Here is a 12,599-nt window from a genome sequence, read left to right on the forward strand (position 1 = left end):
GCCTCTGGCTGCACGAAAACACACACCATAAGAGTGTCTTTTTTCAGTTCCCAATCCTCTGTAGGGAAACAAAGGAGACTGCTTTATACTGAGATCATTAATCTGTTTCTTTTCTTTTTTTATATACTGTAATTTTTTATTAAAAGTTTTACAAAGCATGAAAAAACTAATACAAACTAGCATAGAAGCAAGCAAGAAACAAACAGTGCAGAAAGAAAGAATAAAAAAAAATAGAAAGATGCTTCTGATATCCTTTGCAGCAAATATAAGTACAGTTACAAAATTATATCTTAATTTTTGATTACAAAAAAGCTTACTTTTTCTATTATACAGGCTTTTTTTCCTAATCATCAAAACCACAAATCATAGGTGTTTTTTGCATTTCACAGGAAAAAAAATCCTATAAGGGGTCTCTGGCCAACTATAAATACTGAGGTTAGATCATTAGTTCATCAAGTTCAATAGTAATATAACCTATCATTTCCTAACCAGGAGTAATTGACCTGCAATGATGGGGCCTGGTGGGTATCAAATGGAGGAGAGTAGTGATTCTACAGATTATCAGGTCAAGGAAGAGTAGTCTAGTTTGATTGACCACAGCTCCCTAGACTTTCAAACAGTAGTACTTCTAGTCCTAACTGGTGCCCAATAATATTTAATGCTTATGCTCTGCCACTGAGCTGTGGCATTTCTGTGAAGGGCTAGGAGCAAGCAGAAATAATGGATGATATACTAAATTAATATTTCACATACTTCAATATGTATGGCCCTTCGGCGGTGTCAAGAAATAAGGAGCTGGGGCACCAGGAGTCGGCACATTACTGCCATTATTAATACAAAAGTGCCAAGATAGCACAAGCTGCTTGAATCTCAGAAGCTCTCTTAATCAGAGGACATGGCATCAGGCATAGGATCCCCATCACCCTGCTCTGCTGGCAGTGATGAGGAGGAAATGGAGATCCTGTTGAACAACAATATTCCTCAACATCAAGAGCCTGAAGAAGAACCAGAAGAAGAACTGTTATCTGAGGCAGAGTTGCCAAAAATCAAGACAAAAAAGAAGCCTAAGAAGCTGAAAAAACTTAAGATACCCAAGCTCAGTAAGCGTCAGAAAAAAGAGCTTGGAGATAGTGAAGGAAGTGACTATACTCCTGGCAAAAAAAGAAAAAGAAAAAACTTTGGCCTAAGAAGGAGAAGAGGAAAAAAACCAAGTGTAAGGAGAAGGAAGAGGAAGAAGATGAAGATGGTGATTCCAAGGACCCCAAGTCCTTTGCCCAGCTTTTAGAAGACTGGGACATGGAAGATATTGATCACGTTTTCAAAGAAGAAGATTATCGCACCCTAACAAATTACAAAGCTTTCAGCCAGTTTGTCAAGCCGCTTATTGCTGCAAAGAATGATGATGGTTCTGGGGGCCAAATGGAGAGAATTCAGCACAAATAATACATTTAAAGGGAGTTCCGGAGCATCAGTAGGAGTGGCTGCTGCCATTGCTGTAGCTGTGGTAGAGAGCATGGTAACTAATGTGGATGCTGTTCTTCTTCAGCCCCTGTTGAAGTGCCACTTCGAAAGGCCAAGACCAAAGAAGGGTTAGAGTTAGAGTTAGGCCCTAACACGTGGAAAAAACCCAAGGCTAGTCCTTGTGTCCCTGACATCAAAAAACCTGAAACCAAGAAGGTGGCACCTTTAAAAATCAAACTCAGAGAATTTGGCTCCAAGCATAAAAAAATCATCTAGCGAGGAGGATGACTTGGATGTTGAATTAGACTTTGATGATGCAAATATTAATAGCTATTCTGTGTCAGATGGCTCTACCAGTCGCAGCAGCCACAGCTGTAAAAAATTAAAAGCAGGAAAGAAGAAAAAGAAAGGAGAAGATGTTTCAATTGCAACAGTGGATGGCTATGAGACAGATCATCAGGACTACTGTGAGGTGTGCCAGCAGGGGGTAGAGATCATCCTATGTGATACCTGTGCTTATCACATGGTTTGTCTGGATCCAGATATGGAGAAAGCACCAGAGGGTAAGTGGAGCTGCCCCCATTGTGAAAAAGAAGGTATCCAGTGGGAGGCCAAAGAAGATAACTCTGAGGGTGAGGAAACTAAGGAGGATGTTTTGGGGGATACAGAGGAAGAAGATGATCACCACATGAAGTTCTGTCGTGTCTGCAAAGATGGTGGAGAACTTCTCTGCTCTGATGCCTGCCCTTCATCTTATCACATACACTCTTTGAATCCCCCTTTGCCAGAAATCCCCAACGGAGAATGGCTTTGTCCATGATGTACTTGCCCACCTCTGAAAGGCAAAGTGCAGAAAATCTTGACATGGAAATGGGGACAGCCTCCATTACCAACTCCAGTGCCACGGCCTGCTGATGCAGACCCAAATGCACCTTCTCCTAAGCCTCCGGAGTGAAGACCTGAGAGACAGTTCTTTGTCAAGTGGCAGGGGAGTTGGTAATGAACTGTCCATGAACCGCATTGCCAAGTAATGTTCCACAATTATCAATGTAAAAATGATATGGATGAGCCATCTTCAGGAGACTTTGGGAGAGAAGAAGAAAAGAGTCACAAATGGAAGAACAAGGATCCCAAGTTTGCAGAGATGGAAGAACGGTTTTATTGATATGGGATTGAACCAGAATGGATGATGATTCATCGAATTCTCAATCATAGTGTGGATAAGAAGGGGAATGTTCATTATCTTATTAAATGGAGAGATCTACCATATGACCAAGCTTCTTGGGAAAATGAAGAGGCAGAGATACAGGATTATGATATCTACAAACAGGCATACTAGAACCACAGGGAACTGATGAGAGGTGAAGAAGGAAGACCAGGAAAAAAAAATAAAGAAAGTGAAATTATGAAAATTAGAGAGACCACCAGAAACACCCACAGCAAAATATGATAGACAACCAGATTACTTAGATGTAACTGGAGGAACCGTTCATCCTTATCAACTGGAAGGCCTGAACTGGCTGCGTTTCTCTTGGGCTCAAGGCACAGATACCATCCTGGCTGATGAAATGGGTCTAGGGAAAACTGTGCAGACTGCAGTGTTTTTGTATTCTCTTTACAAAGAGGGCCATTGCAAAGGACCTTTCTTGATGAGTGCTCCACTGTCCACCCTTATCAACTGTGAGAGAGAATTTGAAATGTGGGCAGCTGATATGTATGTTGTGACTTACGTTGGGGATAAAGACAGCCGGGCCATCATCCGTGAAAACATGTAGCATAATTCATTGCAAGAGAAAGGAAAGTAATCTGAATGTTATGGGAACTTAACTGATTCCAGTTAATGGAAGAGAACATGTAGCGTGCCACTGCTGTTAACATATGAATTGATTTCAGCATTTTCTGTTTTTTTTATTTTCCGTAAGAGAAAATGTGTTGGATTCCAGTAAAGAAAAAAAAAAGAGCCATTTTTCTGCAACTAGAGCTCCCTATAATATATATAGTATTTGTCTCTATTCATTTGGATGATTCTTATAAATAAGCAACATTTAACACATGATGGGCTGCGTACACAGGGAATATTCATTTGAAAAATATTTTATATATTCATTCTATTATGTCAATTAAAGGCTAATATGTGTGGAGAGGAGGAGAGAGTCATTAGTGTTTCCTTCAGCAGTGTTGGATGCCATACAGAAATGAATCCAAGTGGGAAAAGAAGTTCTCTAGGCAGACAGATAATTAACAACAAATATAAAGGTGGAGCACAAATTTATAACCTTCCAGATCTCTGTTGGATGAGATTATGTCCATAATGTGTTGATCTTCTTGAGAAGTCAGAGCAACAACTGAAGATAGTAGCCAGTCAGGTTGTCCAAAGCTATTAGCAGACATAATCCAGGAACAGTTCCATCCAAAATTACATGGAGTTTCTATGATAAAAAAGACCAAAAAAAATCATTAGGGCAATCAAGTAATCAACCAACCAACCCACCAAGATATTATTATAATCAATGATGCTAACTTTAACAAATGAGTTACATTTTTTTTTATCAGACACAACACAAGTTGTCCTGGCAATATGCAAACATAAAATAGAGGATATCCTTTGTCCCATATTATTCACCACTATATTTTAATAATAGTACAAAAATCATGTAAAATTAATTATTGCACTGCTGTTATTGAAAAAGTCCTGACTTTGCTGATTGGATCACAGCATGCTTGAGCTAGCCACAGAGGATATTAACTCATATTTTCCCCAATGCATTTCAGTTGTTGGTCACTGACTCAAAGAAAAAGACAGATATGTCATATGGGGCAGTTATAATGGCACTCCATTTCTTTCAGCATTCTCCAGATGCAGGGTCAATTTTAGGATCAATTTTAAAAATGCAGGAAATGAAATTTTGCAAGCTTGAAAAAGTTAAACTGTTTGTGGCTACTGCTGATTGGCTGCTGCTGCTACTACTACTACTACTACTACTACTATTACTACTACTACTACTACTACTACTACTACTACTACTACTAATAATAATAATAATAATAATAATAATAATAATAATAATAGTTGGAAGGAACCTTGGAGGTCTTCTAGTCCAACCCCCTGCTCAGGCAGGAAAACCTATAACATTTCAGAAAAATGGTTGTCCAGTCTCTTCTTTAAAACTTCCAGTGTTGGAGCATTCTGGAGGCAGGTTGTTCCACTGATTAATTGTTCTAACTGTCAGGAAATTTCTCCTTAGTTCTAGGTTGCTTCTCTTTTTGATTATTTTCCATCCATTGCTTCTTGTCCTGCCTTCAGATGCTTTGGAGAATAGCTTGACTCCCTCTTCTTTGTGGCAGCCCCTGAGATATTGGAACACTGCTATCATGTCCCCCATCGTCCTTCTCTTCATTAAACTAGACATACTCAATTCCAGCAAGCGTTCCTTATATGTTTTAGCCTCCAGTCCCCTAATCATCTTTGTTGCTCTTCTCTGTACTCTTTCTAGAGTCTCAACATCTTTTTTACATCGTGGTGACCAAAACTGGATGCAGTTTTCCAAGTGTGGCCTTACCAAGGCATTGTAAAGTGGTATTAATACTTCACGTGATCTTGATTCTATCCCTTTGTTAATGCAGCCTAGCACTGTGTTGGCTTTTTTGGCAGCTGCAGCACACTGCTGGCTCATATTTAAGTGATTGTCCACTAGGACTCCGAGATCCGTCTCACAGTTAGTACTATTGAGGAAGGTACCCCCTATACTGTACCTGTACATTTGGTTTTTCTTGCCTAAATGTAGAACCTTACTTTTTTCACCATTGAATTTCATTTTGTTAGATAGCGTCCAATGTTCAAGTCTGTCAAGGTCCTTCTGTATCTTAAGCCTAACCTTCTGGAGTGTTGGCTATTCCTGCCAGCTTGGTGTCGTCTGCAAATTTGATGAGTTCCCCATCTATCCCCTCATCCAAATCATTGATGAAGATGTTGAAGAGCACTGGGCCCAGAACAGAGCCCTGGGATACCCCACTACACACTTCCCTCCATGTAGATGCAGTTCCGTTGAGGACCACACGCTGAGTACGGCCGGTCAGCCATATGAATCCATCTGATGGTGATGTTGTTTAACCCACATTTTTCTATCTTATCAAGTAGTAGGTTATGGTCTACTTTATCAAATGCTTTACTGAAGTCCAAGTACATTATATCCACAGCATACCTCTGATCCACTAATTTTGTCATCTGGGCAAGGAATGCAATAAGATTTGTCTGGCATGATCTGTTTTTGACAAATCCATGTTGGCTCTTGGTAATGACTTTGTTTGCCTCTAGGTGTTCGTTGATTCGTTGCTTGATTATCTTTTCCAGAATCTTCCCAGGTATTGAGGTCAGGCTGATAGGTCTGTAGTTTCCTGGATCCATTTTTTCCCCTTTTTTGAAGATGAGAACTCCATCAACTCTTTTCCAGTCCTCTGGTAGTTCCCCAATGCTCCAGGATCTTTGAAAGATATAGTTCAGTGGTTCTGAGATCACATCTGCCAGTTCCTTCAGAATTTTGGGGTGTAATCCATCTGGTTCTGGTGATTTGAACTCATCTAGGGTGGACAGGTTCTCACTTATTGTTTTCTTGCCTATCTTAACTTGTATTTCTAATCTTACAGTATTGTTTTTGATAGGTTTGACTGTTTTTTCCCTTTGTGTAAATACGGATACAAAAAACAAGTTAAGTAGTTCTGCTTTCTCCCTGTTGCGTGTCACCTTCTTGCCACTTTCTCCCACTAGAATAGAATAGAATAGAATAGAATAGAATAGAATAGAATAGAATAGAATAGAATAGAATAGAATAGAATAGAATAGAGCTGGAAGGGACCTTGGAGGTCTTCTAGTCCAGCTGTCTGCTCAAGCAGGAGAACCTATACCATCTCAGACAAGTGATTGTCTAGTTTCTTCTTAAAAATCTCCAGTGATGGAGTGTCCATAATTTATGAAGGCAAGTTGTTCCACTGGTTAATTGTCCTCACTGTCAGGAAGTTTCTCCTTAATTCCAGGTTGCTTCTCTCTTTGATCAATTTCCAACCATTGTTTCTCGTCCTGCCCTCTGGTGCTTTGGAGAATAATGTGACCCCCTCCAATACTGGAACACTGTTATCATGTCTCCCCCATTTCTTCTTTTCTTTAGACGTCTTGCAGCCGTTCTTTGTATATTTTAGTCTTCAGGCCTTTGATCATCATAGTTGCTCTTCTCTGAATTTTTTCCAAACTCTCAACATCTTTTTTGTGATATGGTGACCAAAATTGGCTGCAGTATTCCAGGTGTGGTCTTACTAGGGTTTTATAAAATGGTACTAATACTTTGCGTGAACTTGATTCTATGCCTTTGTTTATACAACCCAGGAATGTATTAGTTTTTTTGGCGGCTGCTGCACACTGCTGACTCATAGTCAAGTGATTATCCACTAGGACTCCAAGATCCCTCTCACAGTTGCAGTTTTTAAGCCAGGTCTAGCCTAATCTGTACTTGTACCTTTGATTTTTCCTGCCTAAATACAAAACTTTGCTTTTCTGCACATTGAAACTCATTTTGTTGGATAAGGCCCTTTGTTCAAGTTTGTCAAGATCTTTTTGGATCCTGAGTTTGTCTTCTGGGATGTTGGATACTCCTGCCAGTTTAGTGTCATCTGCAAATTTGATGAGTTCCCCTTCAATTCCCTCATTTAAGTCATTGATGAAGATATTGAAGAGTACTAATGGACCAATCATTCCCTTAACCTTTTCTTGTTTTTTACATGTTGAAAGAAGCTTTTTTTTTGTTATTTTTGACTTTTGTCCCAAGCCTTAGTTCATTTTGAGCCTTAGCTTTCCTCACTTCATCTTTGTAGGCTTGGGCTATTTGCTGATATTCTGCCTTAGTTATGTGCCCTTCTTTTCACTTTTTATACTTGTCCTTTTTGTCTCTCAATTTATCAGATAGTTCTTTATGCAGCCATGCTAGTTTCTTTTGAGAGCTGTTATTTTTATTCTTTGTTGGTATTGTGCTAGACTGGATTTTTATAATTTCACTTTTCAAAATTTCCCAAGCTTCTTGAGTTGTTTTCTTCATTAAAAACCAGTACATTCAATGTCACACAAAGAGCAGGCTTTCCAAGAACTTAGTAAGATTTCTAATTCCTAGCTTCTACGTGTAAAGTGTTTTTTCTGAGGCACACAGAACAGCTGCATTGAGGCGTCTTCCAGTTTTGCACAGTAGTGCAGCAGCCAAGGGATTCCGGGGCTCCGCACCCTACGGCTGATTTTCTGCCTGTTATGGCACCCTTAACGAGCCAGAAGTCACCCCAAAGAGGTGGCAAAGAAGGAAGGAAGTCCCGTGGACCATGGAGAGATGGTGGTTGACCTGATCAGTCCGGGAAAAGCCTTCCAGAAACCAACAGAAGAAAGGCTAGCCTAATTTCAGAGTCTAGCCCAAGCTACAAGCAACCGAAGCCCAAAAGCACTATTTTAAGCTGATTGTAAACAACGTGTTTAGATCTGGGCAAGAACATTGATTTTCTCTATTCTATTTGTTAACTAATTTCCTGGAAGAAAAAAAACCCAAGAAGGAAAAAAACCTCCGAAAGTGAGGAGGGGGACCGTTACTCTGCCCTCCTACAGACGGAAGTGGCGAATTAAACATTTTATGGGGGATAGAAATATTCTGAAATGAAATGAATACAAGACTTAAATTTGGATAAGTTTGAAATGGGTGAAATCTTTTAAGATTTTCAATTTAAATTATGAAAATAGAAGACAACTGTTTATTTTGAAAACTGAAAAATGAACTGGTGCTGACATGTAGTGGTGGATGAAAATTACGACAACAGTTGCTCTAATACAAGAACTGGCAAGACCCAAGAAAAGTCAATCTGTTTTTGTGACCTTCAAAATTCTAATAATAGAGAACAGCTGTGACAAAAAAAGAAAACACTCTGGGCTATATACAAAATGAGAACTATAAACCTTAGAAAAAAAACCCATCTGACCTTTCTTGATTACAAACATTTATCTAACTGTGACTCTAAAGCTGTTTGCAGAGAAAGGAAAACTCTGATTTTTGGCTATCATGGAAAATCAGAAATCTGCAGAAAGAATATATCAAGAAAAAACAAATACTTTCCAGGAGGAGATGTATGTGATGCTGCAACTAATTCAAACAACAATGATCTTAAACCACGAGGAAATTAAAAATAACTTTGAAAATATAAATGAATCCATCTCCACGTTAACTTCACAACAAAAAAAACTCTCAGAAAACAATTATAGAGAGGGAGGAGATAAAGCAGATAATTGAATATAAATTAGAGGAAAGAGATTTAAAGATGAAACTTAATAACACAAGGAAGTATGACCTAACCCAAGTGAGAAAAAACTTACAAGAAATATTGGACATGGAAAAGATAACTTATACTCTAAGATTAAAAAATAAATCTGAGGATAAGAAAAAAGATCTGACAAAATGGATTGCAGAGCTGTCAAGAGTACCACGAGAATCAGAGAGACAAAAAGTGATAAGAGAAACCAATAGAGAAAGTAAGGAAAGATCTTCAATGAATACGAAGGGGCAAAAATCTCTCCACAAAGACATTTTACTTGATTTGCCTCTTATATCTACAACAACATCTACAAGACTATGGGAAGACTTTTTGATCAAATGGAATATATTGATTAGGAAAGAGGGTTGGAAAAGAAAAAGGCTAAAGTGAGAATTAAGAAATCAGATGATGGGATGTATCAGAGGGAATATTTAAAAATTAAACATCTGTTTGAATATGGTTAAAGAAATAGAAAGATTTTGGATATAAATGAATTTTAGTTTAAGAGGGATGAACCCCCCCAAGTAATATAGTATTTTTTTCTTTCTTTTTTCTTTTTTTCTTTTTTTGATATGAGAAACATAAAAATGTTTGGGATGGTTAATATTTGATTTAAAAAAATGTTTTCTATTACATAGGATGTGTTTTCCACTCAGCTGAATTAATTTGGAGGAACAAATAGTTGGGGTAAGAATTTTTTTTTCTAAAGCTGCATGGTTGAATTTAACAGGTTCTTTATAGAAATACAAGAAGAGCAGACGGAAAGCACAGAGAAAATATATACTAAGGAGAAATGATTACAAGGTTAGTAATATTACTACTACTAACTAACTTCCTTTCCTGAGAGGCAGTTGCTGCAGAAAATAAATAAGACTTTATTTACATTCAATAAATATTTATTGAATAATTTTATCTAAAGATTAACACTGCCAATGCATCACTCCTTAGGCTCAAGAATGGCTGAGAACAAAATACATTTTTATACAATTTTTGCAAGTTTACTTACAAATATTTCTTTATACATTTTGGAATTTATTGATGGAACATGTTGTCAAATGAATCTGGAAAACACTATTGAAAATTCAGAGAAAATGCCCAATTGCTATGGAACAAATAGAGGGTAATCATTGCTGGTGGTGCAGTGGTGAAAGTGCAGTATTTCAGGCAAACTCTGCCCACAGTCTGGAGTTCAAGCCTGATTGGAGCTCAAGGTTGATTCAGCCTCCCATCCTTCCAAGGTTGGTAAAATGGGGGCAATATGCAAATAATGTTTCTACGTTGTAAACTGCCCAGGGAGTGCTGCAAAGCACTATGGGGCAGTATATAAGTCTAAATTCTATTGCTATTGCTATTTGTAGTCATGTTTGTGGGTTTTCAGAAGTATTTGCCTTGCTACAACTGGAAAGAGAATGTCAGACAAGACTGACCTTATCCAGCAAGTTTAATAGGGCTATATATGTTAGAAAAAAGGTAGGAACAAAACAGGTCTGTTACAAATATTTCCTTGAAACATGAAGTTGGCTATGTTCTATTGCAACAACACTTAGAATGGCTCAGTATTTTATTCTAACTTTGTTCTAACAAAACCCTTTCAACACTGACATTTTGTTTTAACCTTAGGAGCATTTAAAATAATCCATTTTGCGATCAGAATGATTTGATGGTCTGAATGGACTATTTCAAGATAATATTCTATGACAGCTCAAAACAGCCAAGTGGGTTGTTTCAATCTTGAACAAAGTCTTAAAATACACATGTTTTGTTTCAAGCTCAGAATGCTTTAAAACGTCTGTTTTGAGCTTGACACATTTTTTTCCACATTCCTGCAATTTATTCATGAATGAAATAAATATCATTTTTTCTGAAGGCTTGGTTTAAATATGAACGAATGCATCAACTATGTAACTGTAACACAGATTATATCTCTTATCATCCTCAGGCTAGATTTAATGTATGCTCATTTAACCTTACATAAAAATCTATATCCCTATCAGACATAAGTACACTGGAAATCAGCACTGGCTTAAATTATTTATTCAGTTCACTCATTTTTCATTCACCTGTTCCCTAAGCCTTAAAGGTCTATAGCAATAGTACTTGTATGTCTTCTTAGAATCCTTAAGGTAGATGAGAGGTAGTTGAAAATTTTTGAATTCCTTAGATTCCCTAGATAAGAACCAGAGAGGGCAAGAATCTGAAGAGTTCAACAAGGCTGTTTAAACATAAACTGCAACAAAAGACCAATACCAGCTGAGCTCTTCATTGGAAATAAATGAACTGCATGTAGGGCAAAAGAAAAGCAAACTGCTCAGTTTGATGGGAATATTTTAAAGAAGAAAGACTAAAGTACCTGGATGGGAAGAATAACCAGAAGAAAGAATCCAGTTCCTTTCTGGAGGTACATAGGGGAAAGATGTGTCTTTCTCATCTGATTTAGTTGAGGTAACAACATCTGCAACAGAGAACAACAGTATGAAAAAAATTGAAAGGTACCAAAGACTTCAGTGAATAGCTAGAGTGATAATATTGTCTGATGAAAGTTCCTGGAGTTATGGTGAGCGACTTGAAAATAATAATAAAAAAATAATAATACAAGAATGGCTTATTTACAAGAAAACATATCATTTCTTTTTTAAATTCTTTAATAGATCTCTCTCTCTCTCTCTCTCTCTCTCTCTCTCTCTCTCTCTCCATACACACACAAACACACACACATATTTACATACAATTATTTACCGCTGACCCACTTCCTAAGGACTTGAGATGAGTTACAATGAAAAAAAATAAAACAAGCCAATACAAACAATGCTGCAGTTGACCTAATCTAATTAATCCAAGGCAGCTCTTTCAACACCCATATAATAACAAGGCTTTTTGGAAGCCCAGAAGGTTGGGGCTTCTTTATCAGAGTAGGCAAGGTTGGTCCAAAGAGCAGATGCAGTCAATGAGAAGATATATTCTTGATCCTCCAGCCACTCACCACTCATAGCTTACATGGGATGGCCTGAATCTGTGGCAAATATACTTTCCTTGTGTTAAATTTTACAGGGGCAACCAGCATATTGAATTGGTGCTAGACACAAAGCAATAACCAATGGAAATAACTTGTGATGATATGTGGGCTCAGGGGAGGGAAGTGCTAAGCAATTACAAAAAAAAAAAAAAAAGTCCTGGGAAAGTATAACCTGAAGGTTTTTGACAGCTTTCAGGATTCTGTTACAATACTTCAATTGCTTTAAAGTATGTAGGAAAATTCCTAGCAAATCCTTTTTCCCGACCTTGCCTACCTTGAAGGGTAATAATATTCCTGAAAGACTTTTTACTCTCTCATCAGAGAGATTTTGGATCTTGCCTTTTAACTCGAGAATACAGTGACAAATCCTCATCACATCCCTGTCTCTGCAGAACATCCATGCCCTACAACTTGTCCATCAGTTTCTCTTGAAACACCAAAGCAAGACCCAACCCCTGAACTGCCTTCAGATTTGTCAGACAGTGATAACCAGGAAAACATCCTGCTTCCTGCCATGTAAGTTTCCCCATTGTCAGACAAGAGAGAGAAAAGCATATTCTAGCTTTGCCCAAACCTTCAATTTCAGACTTGTCTATTGATCTTGGCAAGTTGCCTGCCCATTCTTGGACACAAATGGCAGGCAAGAGTGAGGAAAAGTGGATTTGACTCTGAGAAGAGGGGGAGAGAATGCTGAGCTTTTATAGAAAATAGAAAGTGTGAGAAAGAAACTCAGAAAAAAAAATCTCTGTCTTGGTTTTGTTAGATATATAAGTAAAGAGGAGCATTGACTGGCCTT

The 12,599-nt window shown here is 37.9% G+C and overlaps 1 pseudogene; it reads left to right on the forward strand.

Annotated features, from left to right (window-relative positions):
- Positions 1 to 817: 817 nt before the first annotated feature.
- LOC107287420 lies at positions 818 to 3,236 on the forward strand (annotated as a pseudogene).
- The last annotated feature ends 9,363 nt before the right edge of the window (positions 3,237 to 12,599 follow it).

Source organism: Protobothrops mucrosquamatus, unplaced genomic scaffold, assembly GCF_001527695.2.
Source record: "Protobothrops mucrosquamatus isolate PMUCROS unplaced genomic scaffold, P.Mucros_1.0 scaffold387, whole genome shotgun sequence".
Classification (NCBI taxonomy): domain Eukaryota; kingdom Metazoa; phylum Chordata; class Lepidosauria; order Squamata; family Viperidae; genus Protobothrops; species Protobothrops mucrosquamatus.